Here is a 16,604-nt window from a genome sequence, read left to right on the forward strand (position 1 = left end):
ATCTCCCCTTAGGGAGCTTTCTGTTCCATCATCCCTCTCAAATTTGAGCAGCATAAGAGAGGGGATAATGACAGCTTTAGAGTTGTTTAGGGTGGGTCGTCCTAAGATCATGTTGTAGGCCGACAGTTCTTCAACCACTAAGAACTGAACCACCATGTGACGGCCCTCCCCTTTCTCACCTAGACGGATGGGTAGATCCACTCGTCCCAATGGGTGTACAACACTTCCTCGAAACCCTACTAAAGGGTGAGATACCAGATGTATGCAATTAGTTTTGTACTTGAGCTTTGCCAAGCACTTGTTGCTGATGAGATCAGAGGAACTACCGGTATCTATGAGGATCCGACCAACTCTTTGGTTGGCCACCTTACATTCAATGACAATGGGGTCATCATGCGGCCCCCTAACACCTCCCATATCTTCTTATGTGATGACAATTTCTGGGAACGAACTCTTGGTGGTGCGTCCTTGGTGAACGGAATTAACATCTAACCGCTTGATATTGTCTTTGTTGCCCCTGATAGTGGGGCCACCTCCTGAGAAGCCGCCTGCTATAGTGTAGACGACTGCGTCATCAGTATCAGAACTGTCAGCCGACCTGTGATTCTTCTTGGCCGACTGCTTGTGCTTGGGGGGAGCATTCCCCTAAGACTTCTTGACATAGGAGTCAAGGTCGCCTTTTTCAGCAAGGCGGTCCAGGTAGCGCATGAGGCTAATACATTCATTGGTTTCATGACCAATATCCTCATGAAAATGACAGAACTTATCTTGGTTCCGATTGCTTGCAGAACCCTTTATGGGGGCCGACTTCTCGATTGAGATCCGGCTCTTGATTTCTTTGAGGATAGCTTGGCTATCCTTGTTGAACGCATACTTGGGAGATTATGGTTTGAATTCTTTCTTCTTTTTCTAGGACGGCTGTTCAGAGGAGACGACCGCCCAGACTTTTTTTCTCTTTTTCTCATCTTTATTTGCCGATTGCTTTGGTCGGCTTTCTTTTTTCTCAGACCTCCTTCCGTCCGACTGTTTCCCAGTGTTACAGAGATCAGTCGCCTGTATATAGGCTTCAGCTTCAATCAATGCTTCTTGGAGAGTCGCAACCCTTTTTTCGGACCAAGTCGAACTTGAAGGTCGACCCATCCTTAAGACCTCTGAAAAAGTCAGTGTAGGCTACCTCATCCGGCAGCCCTTGTATTTGAATCCTCATCAGATTAAACCGCCTGATGTAGGAACGGAGTCCCTCCTTCTCACCCTGCTGAATGGTCCCTAAGTCAAGGGTCGTTTTTTTATCAGGAATGTTCATAGCAAAGTTGGAGGTGAACAAGTAGGCAAGTGTCATGAAATTATTCACACAACCAGTCGGCAGGTTGCCGAACCATTGCTGTGCAATTCCCTTGAGAGTCGCTGGGAAACACTTGCACCAAGTGGGATCATCCAACCCTTGGAGGTACGTTAGTTTGGTGAACGCCATTAGATGATCTTCTGCGTTAGTAGTGCCATCATAGGTGCCTACTAACACATTTTTCACTTTGGCCGGCTGGGCGGCCTCAATAATTTCCTTGGAGAAGGCGGACGGCTGTTCTCCAAGTTTGAGCAACCGTAGTTGCCAGTCCAATGGTTGGACGTTTCTTGCCGCCTGCCCTCCAAACAAAGGAGGCTGCAAGAAGTATTGTTGTTGCGGTACGTATGGTACATTCGGTACAGACTGATCTTTATGAGATCTGGACCGACGGGAGGTACCGCCTGTCTGACTCTCATAATTTGATTGAGTATACCTCATGGAGGTATTATGCAAACTATCCTGAAAATCTGAAGTAAAGGCCGACTTTGACAGTCGGTCACTCTTCTTCTAATCTAGCATCAACCGAGCATCGGTGTACATTTTCTTCGTCCCATCCGCTTGAACATGACGAATGGGCTTTTTCCTCCCAGTTGACGGGAAGTGAAACTTCATCCAATCAATCACCGGTGGCCGACTAGCCCCAAGTTTTGGGTGAGGGGTTGCCGCACGATCAATGACTGACTTCATCCTACCAGAGTGGGAGGATTTTTTAGCCGACTGTTCCTTTGCAGGAACAGGTGTTCTCTTCTTAATCAACTCTTCGATCTCTCCCTTGAACCCCCTCATGAAAGTCATGAGTTAGTTCCTTGTAATGGGAGCAGATCCTTCAGCCGCCTGTTGTTGCTCAGGCGGTGGGCCGGCTGGATTGCTGGGTCCAGCTTGGCAATCTACCCGTTCCCTCCTTTCGGTGTGACGGGTGCGCCTGGCCCTTAGGGTCCCATCTGAGGCCGTGTGTCTTAGGGAGATCTGGTTCCTCTAGGGGAGGAATGATTAGTGTGTTTAGATTCTCTAGGTTAGAGTAATTAATTGTTGAATCCCCTTTAATGAGGATTAACTAGAGTATTTATAACCTTGGAAAACGTGCCAAATACTAGGTTTAGGTTCACCTAGAGCTGACTGCGCTTTCCTTGGAAATTGGGGCTAGGTGGCCGTTTGGCCTGTTTGGCATATGAAGGCCACGTGGCTGGACACAACTGATCAACGCCTGACACGTGGCAGACTTCTATTGGCCCATTTGGCGGACACTTGGCAGAGCCTAAATGGTCCACTTGTCAGATGGTGATTGGTAGGGAAAAATCCCCTAATCAGTTCTTATTAATATTATTTATTTAATTAAATAACTTTAGAAAAATTATTTTAAAAAAAAAAAAATTTAAACACCACCAACTTAGCCACCGCCGCCCCCAGCCCAACCCCGACCCCCACCCCTGGCTAGCTGGCCAGCAACCATCCCCCCCCGGTCGTCGGGGACATTATCCACCCCTTCCCCCGACGCCGGCGACCATCTCACTCCTACTTCCCTTCCCCGAAAACCATCCCCCACATGTAACCCCTCCCTTGCCGGAAGCTTCCCCGATTCCCCAATTCTTTATTTCTCAATTCCCGATTCCGTAATCCAATTCCCGATTTCCCTGCCTGCGACATTCTCGACCCCTTCCCCCGACGCTGGTGACCATCCCACTCCTACTCCCCATCCCCGAAAACCATCCCCCACCTGTAACCCCTCCCCTTACTTGACCCTAATCCTCAACTCCACCCCTTACATGACCCGAATTCCCAATCCCACTCCTTAACTAACCAGAGATTGCGAAGATAACAGAGGCTTAGTGATGAGGTGAGGAAAGAAGAGAGAGGAAGGGTTTCGGGAGAGAGTGATGGGGACTTCAATTCAGATGGGGTATGGTTGTTCACGGGAGGGGGGCGACAACGATGCGTGGAGAAGGCGCAAGGTGGTCAGAATTTGACAGAGAAGGCGCAAGGTGGTCGAAATTCAACAGGGAAGGGAAGGGGAGTTGGAATCTGGCGTGGAAGAACCATAACCTTCGATCTCCGGCAGCGACGTAAAGAGATTAGTATTGGTGGTTGAAATTGAGCTGGTATTGTTGGGCGAAGTTGCGGGCTGGTATTGTTGGGTGGAGCGGCGGCGCCGGCAAACGGGAAGGTGGTCTGTGCGCCGGCGGGGTTGGGGGGCAGGCTAGGCTTGGTGGGGAGCAGTTGGGGGGGGGGGGTCGGGGTGGGAGGGTACGGTGGATATGGGTGGTGTTTTTTTTTTTTTAATAAAGTTTTTTAATTCTTTATTTAAGTAATTAATTAAATATTATTAATAAAAGCCAATAAGTGACAGCCACGTGGCACAATTAACCTTAGTTACTAACGGCGTTAATGGCAGACTAATGGCAGTTACCAAAAAAAAGGCATTTTGTGTTAATGTACATTAACTCAGTGATCTTTGGTGTATTAGAAAGTTTCGTGTGGTATATGGTGAATTATGCATTCACTCAGTGGTATATGGTGAAAAATCCGTCCGTAAAAAGTATTTGATAAAGTGTTTTTCTTCCCATTAAAAAAAATAAATTATTATATAACTAAGTGTTACTTAACTACAAAGTGTTACATAAAATTAAAGTGTTACAAAAAATGTTACATAATATCACAATGTTGCAAAAGTGTTATGTAAAAATCAAACAATCATGAAATTTTTAAAGTGTTACCAATGGGTGTTACTTAAGCCCAATTTTGTAGTAGTGCGAAAGTCGAGTCGAATTTAGGAGTCGACGAGACGGAAAAATCAGTAAACAACAAGTCAATACATAGCCGTAGCCTCGCATTGGCCTAGCCAAGCGAGGGCTAGGCTATATAGGGCTACTAGCCTAATCACTAGCAAGGTCGCAAGCAAAGCAGCCCTATGCGGGTGCTGGCTGGGGCTTACTGGCCGAGCTCGTGTACTAGCAGTGCTAGCAAGGCCTGCCGCATGCTAGCATGCTGGGCCTCGCTTGCTACTGCTAGCGCTAGCTAGCCGAGCTGAGACGCCCAGCCACTTGCACAATAACGAGCTGCTGCTAGCACCAAGCTCGATGCGCGGCACAACAGCAGCGCCCATCAACATGCAGCCCGCATGTGCGCGCGATTTGTTGTTGCAGGCTGGTGCGACAAGGCCTTGCTAGGCAAGCCCAGCCGAGGGACCAGACATCAGCGTGGCTGCCTTTGTGCCCAAGGCTGGGCGCTGTCGCACCGTGAGTGGTGCTGGTTTGTGAGGGGTCGTTTTCTTGTCGAGCAAGGGGAAGGTGGTCCTCTCCTTGTGGTCCTCACCTACTCCCTTGCCCTCCTTGTGACACTTGTTGTTTGGTGATTGTTTTTTCTTTTTAATTTAATTTAGAATTAAATTAAATCTTACTTTTTGCATTTTACCAACTATCCCACATTGAAAGATGATGGGAATTATAGGGAACAATTCCCTATAAATACCAATCATTGGGTATTGGGAATTTCACTTGAGTTAATGAACTCAAAGGGATCTCCAAAAGAGAGAAAACCTTAGTTCGTAAACTCTATGTTATTTTGGTCTGGCCCCGTCTAAGCTACGGGGTAGGGGCCAGTTCCAGTTTAGGAAGCGAGGGTGTGAGCCGTCAGAGGTTTCGCACTTACGGAGCTTGAAGCTTTCCAAGTTCGAGCTCATTGAGTAAGCGAAGCACGTGTCTAGTGTGAGTTTCTTTCTCTCTCTTCTCTTTTATGTGTTTGTGTTTTGTTTATTTGCATGCTTTTGTTTATGTTGTAATTACTATGCATACGATCCGATTTTAGGGTTTTGTTTCCGCGCGGTGTTGGACACCGCAAAACCCAACATATTTAAATCGAACTATGGCATCATGTGAGGACCCTGCAATGATCAAATCATCCACATAGACAAGGACGTGCAAAGACACACTTCCCTGTACATAGCTAAACAGGGAGTAATCAGCATACGAGTTTTTAAACCTAAAACCTTGTAGAGCATTAGACAACTTCGAAAACCACTGTCTCAGGGCTTGTTTCTAGCCACATAAAGACTTCTGCAACCTGGAAACCTTGTCGGGTGTCGGAGTTCCGTACCCTGGAGGAAACTGCATAAATACTTCTTCATCCAAATCACCATGAAGAAACGCATTATGAACATCCATCTGATGTAACTCCCAATTCAAAGACAAAGCAACAGCTAGAAAAATACGTACCGTACCCATCTTTGCAACAGGAGCAAACATCTCATTGTAACCTACTCTGACAACCTATCGATTGCCATGAACAACCAAATGAGCCTTGAGAAGTTCCACCTTTGACTTGTTAATGTACTTGATTTTATACACCCAACCACTGCCAATTGCCTTCTTGTTGGAAGGAGGATACTCAATGGTCCATGTGCCATTGCGCTCTAAAGCGTCAATCTCGTCTTGCATTGCCCTATGCCAACCGACGTCTTTAACTGCCTCTTTGAATGAAGACGGTTCCTTTCTCATAGTAATCGCCGCCCAAAAACACCTATGTCTCATAGAAAAAATATTATATTCAACATGACAAGCTATAGGGAAAGGTTTACCTGTAGAACAAGATTGAGGAAGGACGACAATTGATGTAGAGGGGTCTATATTTTCAGTAATGACAGCGTTCGTAAGACAGTGACGATGCCACGAAGGAGGACGTCTCTCACGATGACCCCTGTTTGGGGTAAAAATTACCCCTGCCACGTGGTCCAATGAGGGACTGACACGTGTCAACCTCGTAGAGGCCCAAGGGGATCCAATCAGAGGATGCCACGTGGCATTGTAACCCTAATGAGGGAGCAGATCTTCATCTGCTATAAATAGAGGAAAATCCTCATTTATTAGAGATCCATAAATGCAAACACAAAAAATCGAGCAATATTAATTGCGGAATCTCTCTGAATTAGGGATAAATATTTACCATTTTCGTACAGTTTACTACTTCGGACGTATACTAATTTTATCGTCAGAGGCAGAACTCCACCCCACCGGAGTATCGTGGTTTTGTAGGTACAAACAGTCGGGCGCGCATACTCAGGATTGTAACTCTCCCGAGGGACTCTAAAAACACTCGAAACATTTGGCGCCGTCTATGGGGAGAGTAATTCTAAGATGGCATCTAACACTGTACCACATGTAGAAGGCAGCCGGCCTACAGCTGAACCTGAGGTCCATACGGATCATGACAGTGGTGAAGACTATGAGGTCGACACATATGTGGCCCCAGACGGGTCATTTTGAACAACACGCACCCGTTACAAAGAAAAGAAGGAACGGGGCCAAGACAAAGCTGGTCCCAGCAACCCAGGCGGCGGAGGGCACAACCCCTGTCACCAGAGACGAACTCATGAAATTCATGACGAGTTTCAAGGGGGAAATAAAGGACATAATCAAGAAGTCAACTGGCTCAAACAAGGGTCAGTCGGCAAAGAAGCCTTCTCCCTCTGGGAAGAAGCAAATCAAAGACTAGGTGCCTACTCCTCACCCCAAACCCAAGGGGACGGATGGGCCTCTGATCGACCTCTCAAAACTCTGTTGCCCTTCATCCGGCAAGTTCAGCCGGATGGGTCAAAAAAGACTTTCTCTGATGCCTGGGTCGGCTTCAACGTCGACTTACCCAGACAGTTTTCGCAATACTACAGTGAAGCATTCGGAGACGCATCAAGGGAGCCAGTCACTCGGCATGTTCGCACGTATTGGCCCTCAAATCATCCAGCCGGTTCCGTATGTGCCCAATAGCAATACCTGCCGTATGGATCACCGTACATGCAGTCGTCCCCCTTTGGAGGTTAGGCGGCACATCAGGTCTAGCCTATGGACTGGCAGCTCCGGCTGCTAAACCTAGGGGAACAGCCTTCGGCTTTCTCCCGAGAGATAACCGAGGCCACACAGTCGGCCGAGGTTAAAAATGTGTTAGTTGGTACCTACGACGGTACCACCAACCCGGAAGACCACCTAATGGCATACACTAACCTTATGTACCTACAGGGGTTGGATGACGCCGCCTGGTGCCGATGCTTCCCGGCTACATTAAAGGGCATAGCCCAACGATGGTTTGGCAACCTACCGACTGGGTGCATCAACAACTTCAAGGCGCTTGCATACCTATTCGCTTCAAACTTCTCCATGAACATCCCTGCCAAAAAGACAAGTCTAGACCTAGGGGCTATTCAGCAGGTGGATAAGGAGGGACTATGGTCATATGTCAAGCGGTTCAATCTGAAGAGAATTCAAATTCAGGGGCTGTCTAACAAAGTTGCATACACAGACTTCTTCAAGGGTCTGAAGGACGGGTCGACTTTCAAATTCGACCTAGTCCGCAAGAGGGTTGCCACCTTCCAAGAGGCGTTGATGGAAGCCAAAGCCTACATACAGGCAACAGAACTCTGTGCCATCAAACACTCGTCGGAACCCAAGAGGTCCGACAAAAAAGAGAGTTGGCCTTCCCAGCCGGCCAAAAAAGAAGAGAAGAGAAGTTTGGGCGGCAGATCGCTCTGGTCAGCCGTCCTAGAAGAAACAGAGAAAGTTGGAACCGTATGTCCCCAAGTACGAATTCAACAAGGACTGCTCCTCCATCCTCATGAAGATCAAAGACCAGTTAACCCTTGAAAAACCGGCTGCTATGAAGAGTTCTATCAAGAACTATGACAAGAGCAAATATTGTCACTTCCATGAGGACGTTGGCCATTACACTAATGGTTGCTATAGCCTCAGGTGGCTACTGGACCGTCTGGCTGATGAGGGGGCTCTGAAGTCCTACCTGGTGAAGTCCAAGGGTAATCCCAAAACCAACAGTGGGCAACCGTCAAAGAAGCCAACTGTGAGCTCTGACATTGATGAAGAGCACATCTTCACCCTAGCAGGCGGTTTCGCGGGCGGTGGTCCTACCATCCGGGGTACCAAGGACAACATCCAGAAGCTGGCCAACCCAGAGGATGAGGGCCAGGCGTCGAAAGACACCTTCCCTAATGTCTTCATCTCTAAGAAGGATCGGGGTATGGTCAGGCGGCCCCATGATGACCCAATTGTCATCGAATGCAAGGTTGCCAACCAACGAGTAGGCCGGATCCTCATCGATACCGGGAGCTCGTCTGACTTGATCAGCTATCAGTGCTTGGCAAAGCTCAAGTACAAGCCTAGTAGTATGCACAAGGCTCCTCACCCCCTAGTCGACTTTGGGGGAGGAGTAGTGCATCCAGTGGGTAGGATTGACCTACCCATCCGGCTGGGAGAGAAGGGGGAAGGACGACACATGGTCGTCAAGTTTTTGGTAGTCGAGGAATTGACCGCCTACAATCTCATTCTGGGCCGTCCTACCCTCAACGAGTCCAAAGCAGTCATCATTCCATCCCTCATGCTGATCAAATTTGAGAGGGATGACGGGTCAGTGGGCGCCCTGAACGGGGATCAGAAGACGTACTGCTAGGGAGTGCTACCTCTCAGACGTCAAGCCGACTGCTATTGCAACCGGCCATAACGAGGAGCCCATCGACCTTGATGACAAGGAAGTCGCGCCTGCTCCCAAAGCAGCCGGCAAAAAGAGAAAGGCAGACCAAATGGCCCCCGTCAAGAAAGAAAAACAATATCAATCACCGACCGGGGAAAGGTCGGACGATTTCCGACCCCAGCCGGCTGGTGAGAGCATTGGTGTCGTCCTAGAGGACAGCCGCCCCGATAGAACCGTCAAAGTTGGGACGATTGCTTTTGAAAAGTTGGGAGCAGACTTGCTCCAACTGCTGAAAGAGTTCAAAGACATTTTTGCCTTTGAAGTGGAAGAGATGTCAGGCGTCAGGCCGGATCTAGCTGTCCACAAACTCGCCGTAGATCCCAAAAAGAAGTCGGTTAGGCAAATGAAGAGGGATCATGGAGAAGAAAGATCTCAAGCGGCAGCCGCCGAGGTCAAAAAATTGTTGGATGCCGGGTTCATTTGGCAATGCCACTATCCAGATTGGGTAGCAAACGTTGTCCTTGTCAAGAAGCCTAATGGTACTTGGCAGATGTATGTAGACTACACAGATCTGAACAGGGCATGTCCGAAGGATAGCTATCCACTCCCAAAAATCGACAGCATAGTCGACTCTACAGCCGGACATGCCTTGATGAGTTTTATGGACGCCTACTCAGGCTTCCATCAGATACCCCTATGGAAAAAGGATCAAGAAAAGACGGCATTCGTCATTGATCAGGGGTTGTATTGTTACACGGTGATGCCATTTGAGTTGAAGAATGTGCCTACTACTTTCCAAGGAATGATTAACACGGTTTTCATCAACCAAATCGGAAGGAATGTAGAGGCGTATATTGATGACATGATAGTCAAATCCAAGCTACAGGCGAATCACCTAGCCGACCTCCGAGAAACCTTCACCACCCTTAGGAGGCACAAGGTTATGCTTAACCCCAAAAAGTGTGTCTTTGGTATTGAGTCTGGGAAGTTTCTCGGATTTCTGATTGATCAAAGAGGCATAGAGGCCAATCCGGAAAAAGTACAAGCGGTGATTGACATGAAGTCACCCCGCACTGTCAAAGAGACCTAGATGCTTACGGTTGCCTGGCGGCATTAGGAAGATTCCTCAGACGGTCAAGCGACAAGTGCCTCTACTTCTTCCAAGCAATCAAGAAGTGGTCTAGATTTGAATGGCGAGAAGAAGCTGAGGCGGCATTTCAGAGGTTAAAGGAACACTTGCACTCTTTGCCAAGGCTAGTGAGTCCCCTGCCTCAGGAGGTTCTCTACATGTACCTAGCCGTCTCAAACCACTCCCTTAGTGTTGTTCTCCTTGCTGAGAGAGACGACAAACAGCTCCTGGTGTATTTCATCAGCCATGTTCTCAAAAATGCTAAGCTCCGGTACCCAATGGTTGAAAATTTTGGGATGGCCCTCTTCAAAGCAGTCAAGCGGTTGAAATCCTTTTTTTTTGGCTCATCCGGTGATTGTCTATATTGATCAGCCACTCAAGCGCCCAATGACTACAATAGAGTCATCCGGCAGAATGATCAAGTAGGCTGTTGAAATACAAAGCCTGGAGATAACTTTCGAACCTAGGCGTGTAGTGAAAGGTCAGGCATTTGCCGACTTCATTGTTGAAATGACTAGGCCGGCGCAGCCGGAAAATACCGATCAAGTTTGGAAGTTATTCGTAGACGGAAGTTCTACTATGAACGGCTGTGGTGCAGGTGTAATTTGCAAGTCTCTGGAAGAAGATACCTACGAGTATGCACTACGGTTCAAGTTTCAAGCTTCAAACAATGAAGCTGAGTATGAGGCCCTGCTAGCCGGTATACGCATGTGTAAGGCGGTAGGGGCAAGGAAAGTTGATGCCTGCTCGGATTCTTAATTGATCGTTAGCCAATTCAATGGTGACTATGAGGCCACCCATCCGGCAATGATCAAGTACCTGCAGGCGGTCAAAGACGAGGCTGGGACACTTGATGAATTTCATCTAAGTCAGGTGCCCCGATCAGAGAACAATCAAGCGGATGCTTTGTCCAAATTGGCCTCATCCGCCACATGTGATACGCCTAGGTCAGTCTTTTGGGAAGTCATGGAAAAAAGAAGTATTGAACATGATCCCATTGGAGTTCTTGACCGAAGCTCTACCTGGATGGACCCCATCCGGGATTATTTGGTAGACGAAACTCTGCCGGATGCCCCTTCAGAGGCGGCGGCATTAAAGAAGCGAGCTCTGAGCTTCGAAATGTACAAGGGGGAACTCTTCAGAAAGGGTTACCTCCAGCCGTTGTTGAAGTGTGTTACCCCAGAAAGGGGAAAAGAAGTGCTAGAGGATCTGCACGCGAGTTTCTGTGCTTCACATATAGGCTGCAAAACTCTAGCAAAGAGAGCTAGGCGGCAGGGCTACTTTTGGCCCACTCTTGAGGCAGACGCCATGGATTTGGTGAATAAATGTGACAAGTGCCAGAGATCTGGCCAACTCATACATCGTCCGGCTACTAACCTGACGGCTATCTACAGCTCGGTTCCATTCGCAAAATAAGGCATGGACATCTTAGGTCCTTATACGCCTGCTTTAGGCGAACGAAGATACATTCTAGTGGCTGTAGAGTACTTCACCAAGTGGGTTGAGGCAGAGGCGGTCAAGGGCATTAAGACAAAGGATGTCATCTCCTTTATTTGGAGAAACATCATCACCTGGTTTGGGGTTCCTATGTCTACGGTCTTTGACAACGGGCCTCAGTTTGAAACGCCTACCCTCAAGAGTTGGTTGGGAGACCAGGGGATCACCCATTGCTTTGCATCCGTTGGCCGCCCCCAAGCAAACGTTCAAGTTGAAGCCTTCAACAAGCTCATCTCAAACGGAATAAAAAAGAAGGTTGAAAGGGCTAGCGGTCTTTGGGCGGATGAGTTACCTCACGTCCTTTGGGTCATCAGAACAACTGAAAAAGGGGCAACCAGTGAAACCCCGTTTCTCATGACATACGGCACTAAAGCCATCCTGCCAATAGAACTTTATGAGCTTACACTTCGAATCATGCTTTATGATGAAGAGGCTAATTGGGAGGCCATGCGTCTTGCATTAGACTCACTCCCGGAGCGCAGGGGCAACGTTGCCTTGCGTCATGAGATATACCGTCTGAGAATAATGAGGGCCTACAACAAAAGAGTACACAAACGACCCCTCAGAGTGGGGGACTTTGTGCTACGGAAGATGGAGGCAACCGGTAGAGAAAATGAGCAAGGAAAGCTAACCCCCAATTGGGAAGGCCCCTACCGGATTTTTGAAGAAGTTAGAGGCGGCACCTACCGCCTAGAAACACAAGACGGCAGGCAGCTAGCCATAACTTGGAATGTAGATAACTTGAAAAAGTACTACTTCTAAGGATTTGTAAGCATTTTGTAAATAGAGTACATTAATGAAAGTGTTTTATTTCAATTATTCATGCATGAAATTTTTTGTACAAAGTCCCATGTGCAATGCACAACCGGGCTCCTTCAAATTCCCACGTGCAATGCACAACCGGGCACCCGTTTGCTCTAATTGAGTAGAAGGCTAAGTACCTAACTTGGTCATTCAAAAGGCCAATGGCCAACATGTTTTAAACCGCCTGCTCTTAGCATGAGCAAGCATCCGGGGACACCCATTTGGGTGAATTCGTCGAAGAGAACATCTCCCTTCCGGGTGGTACATTGTTCTACAGGTAATAGACTCAAACGGCTTTAATTAGTTAGGTTAAAGATAACTCATGACTGTTTGAATGACCTATTGAAATCAAGATACACCTTGTTATTGCCCCAAGGTAATACAAACGGTGAATTAAATCTTGATCTGCAGCCGGCTTTTGCCAAAAAGCACAACAGCCGGCTCCAGCTATCATAAACAAGTTCAAAACCTTGTTGAAGTCAAGATACACCCAGCTATTGCCCCAACGCAATACAGGCGGTGAATCAAATCTTGATCTTCAGCCGGCTTTTGCCAAAAAGCACTACAGCCGCTTAATCCACTATCGCTTGAAATGTATACGTCCGGCTATGAGCTGCCTGCGTACCAACAAAACGACCTAGTCGGGCACCCAAGGGGCCACCTACAGCCAGGTAAGCGCGTAACCTGAGTCCAATTTAGCCAGCACAGTCGGCAGGATCAACTTGGATTTTTTGTTTTAAAGCGGTCAAAGGTCGCCTACTCATTAGTCCGGATGCTTATGGACGGCTGCTTCCTAAGAGTTGGTAGCTATAAGAAAACAACCATCCAGGGGCAGACAGAGTTACACCATCCGGCATGCTACTAGAATCAATTAAAAATTGAAGTTATTCCATTCAAAGCAAAATTGCAAAAAATTGATGCAAAACAAAATGGAAACAAACAAGTGCAGCAAACCGACACAGTCGGTATATATATATATATGTATATAAAAATTTGTTCAAATTTTAGCCGGATCCTTGTCCGGAAAAACGATATAGGAAGTACACGGAACGCAGGCCGGAAAGTTGAATAATAAGAAGCTTAAGACTGAGCCGGGTCCTTGGAGGCGGCCTCGGAAGCAGGAGGGGGGATGGTCTCTTCTTGATTCTTTTCATGGGGCTCCTCCCCCCCGTCTGAGCCCATCTCCGCCTGCATGGCTTCGATCTCTTTCTTGGCCCACACATCATACGGCTCTAAAGCCGGCTAGTTTGTCTCTTGGGCCTGAATGGCAAGATCGGCGTATTTGTAGGCAAGTTCCCAAACGGCATAGTCTGTGTCCGGATGTACCAGGGACCAAGCCATATGCATACGATTAGCGCAATCTTGCTCATTCTCTTCAATGAGCCGGCTCTAATATGCTTCCAAGTTGGCTTGGAAGTTCTGACTGGCTAAAGCCGCCTCTTTCTTCAGGCGGATGTTTTCAGTGAGTAGCAAGGCACTCTCCTTCTTGGTTAGGTCCAGGATTTTGAGAGAATCCGACGCCTTCTTCACCTCCTCTTCCGCATTCTCTTTCTTCACCTGGAGGTTGTAAATCTTGGTGTGGGCTTCATTGAGGGATTTTTGAAGCTCTTTGATGGAGTCCGCCTGTTTTATGATTATGCTTTTAGTTTCTAATTCATGCATGATCATGGAATATTGGGCAACTTTATGTGCCTCAGACGCATCCCGTTTAGCCCGTCTTACCTCCTCTTGCTTCCGGGCATAAGCTTTCTTGAGCCCCTCCACGCGCAGCATTGACTGCAAAGACCCAGACGGAGTTAGAAGGGTCAAACGACATAATAACTTAGAAGAATTTAGTTGAAGAATCATACCTCAGCTAAACTGGCCTGACCCGGTCAGCGTTGAAGGTGTTAATCCCTAGGATCGCCTCCTTCTCCTCCCTGGGGATGGCCTTCGGCATGGACCGGGCATACTGCTGTACATCCGGCCAGCGAGGGGAGAGATCTGCACCAGAAAAAGACGGTGAGAAAGCAACATACGTCCCTCATATTGATTGCCGGCTGCCAGAAGAGTCTTCTAGCTAGAGCTGGGAGTGCGACTTGACACGCATGGGCTTGCCAAGAAAAGAAGGGTTGAAGGGATCTATTGTACCTTTAGAGACAGGGTGAGGGCCATGACTGCCCTCAGCCGGTACAGAGGCACCGGATGCCCTAGGCAGCGTTGCCTCCCTAGATGCCCCTGTGACATCTGGCTGTCTGGGGGTTAGATCGAACCCCAAACCTGTATTTTTGACAGATTTCCCCCAACCGTCAGCCGGTTGGGAACTGTCTGGGAGGAGGTCTTCCTCACCTTATTTTGAGTAGCCGTCTCCTCCCCCGGCCGGGGTCAGATAAGCTTTGTAAGGGAGCGAGGCGCCCTGCTCCCATCCTGAACCAAAAAGCAAGTACAAAAGTCAGCCGACAAGAAATTCACAAAATATGAAGGGTTAGGAAGCAGGTGTATATGCTTTATCTTTTGCCGCCTGGGCAGCTTTTTTCTTCTCCGCATTCTCTTTGCGGATGTCGGCGGTAGACTTGGCCGGTGTCTTCTCTGTGAGCAACATTAAAAACTCTCACTGTAGAAAAGAAACCATCTGGTTAGAAGAAAACCAATAAAGGCCAAGGAAAACATAAAATATGCACAAGCGGCATAGTTGGACCAGGCACTATTGCGACCTATGTTTCTTAAACTGGGTGCTTAGCTTACAGGCGGATAAAAACGCCTCATCTCGAAGGAACTCATGTTTGGCACCCAATTCAATTCTTGGGCACACTTATTAGTTCTCCTGTTGAGAGGGGGGTTGTGGTGAGTTCAAAAAACCCCGCCTCTATTATTCTCTCGTAGTCCTCATCCGGGACTCGAGGCTTTTTGCACTTTTGGCCCAGAAGCTCGGGCTTCCAGTTGAAGGTCCTGTACTCCCGGTTTTCCTCTTTGGTGGGAGCAAAAACCAGATATAATCGGTTCTTCCAGTCTGACCATTTGGACGGCTTGTCCAGGGTCATTAGGTATGGGGGTAGGTGGTCAGCGTATACCAGGCTCTCCACCCGCATAGGCTCCGACTTAGATAATGCATATGGGCGAAGGCCTCCCAGCCGGGGTTAATGTTCTGCATCTCGCAGGCGCTAATATAACCTAAAATGTTAACCCAGGAATTGGGGGTTAACTGCCAAATCCCCAGACCGTATCCTCGAAGGATGGCCTTGATAGTATTGTGAAGAGGGAAGCCTAGACCGGCTAGAAAGGCCGCCTCGTAGCAACCAAAGTACCCGTTTGCATTTTGCTGGTTGTCCTCCCAGACTATTGTGCCCATCTCAAGCGGCACTATAATTTTCCAATCTGCTCCCAGAGGCCTCAGGTGGATAAAGTCTCCTAGATTTCTAGCCATGCTGGCCCGGTCCTTAGCAGAGACGGCGATTAGGAAGGGGTCGCCCTTATTATTCCATTGTGGGTCTCTCCTTCTCCTCGCTATCCACAACCGGTGTGAGATAGCTGCTGCTGCTGCTTTGCCCAGAGTTTGATGAGGAGGCGGTCTCCTCACTGCTCTCATCCCCAGAAGGTATTTCCTCCTCAACCCTAGATGGAGAGGCGTTATCACCGCCGCCTTCATTATCTAACCCCGGGATTCCATCACCGGGAGTGCTTGTGGTACCTTGCTGGGATTCCCTTATCTCAGCCTGATTAGGTCCAGGCGACAATTTTTCAGAGGTTTCTCCTCTGTATTCTGGATCTACGGCTGTTTTCCTAGTTCGAGCCATTGCGTCCTGCACAGAGACAGAGACGGTCGATTTTGGAGATGAACAAGGGGAATCCCAGTACCCAGAGGCGGCACCGTACCCCCAGTCCTAGACTCAGCCGTACCAGGTGATCGGCTGACCTCTAAATCATGGTGTATCGTGTGTGTGTTGGGAGAATCCATTATTCTAACAACCTATACAGTCAGAAAAACTTAAAAAGTTTCAAGGAACAAGGAACAAAGACGGTACCTTGTAGTAAAAAAGGCTAGCTAGCGAAAGAAGCTTAGGTTCGTTGCTTAAAGATACCCTAGACGGTATTCCTTTGAACAACTGAAAATTGGCAAAGAAAGCAATCGTTATTTACCAATGTGGCCCAAAGATACCACAGGCGGAAGAAACCTATTGTGGTTGTATCGAAAATTGTAAAGAAAGCAAATGGGTTGGCGTTTTTGAAGAAAATTGCCCCAAGACACCCCAAGCGGTTATAATACCGGATGGGAATTATTGCAAGCAGCTTATGAAGAAAATTGCACAGAGATACCACCGATGGTATAGAGACGGTTGTGGGGCTGTTAAAAGCAATTACTAAGAAAGGCGCTCAAAGCCCCTCAGACGGCAC

Source organism: Chenopodium quinoa, unplaced genomic scaffold, assembly GCF_001683475.1.
Source record: "Chenopodium quinoa cultivar QQ74 unplaced genomic scaffold, ASM168347v1, whole genome shotgun sequence".
Taxonomy (NCBI): domain Eukaryota; kingdom Viridiplantae; phylum Streptophyta; class Magnoliopsida; order Caryophyllales; family Amaranthaceae; genus Chenopodium; species Chenopodium quinoa.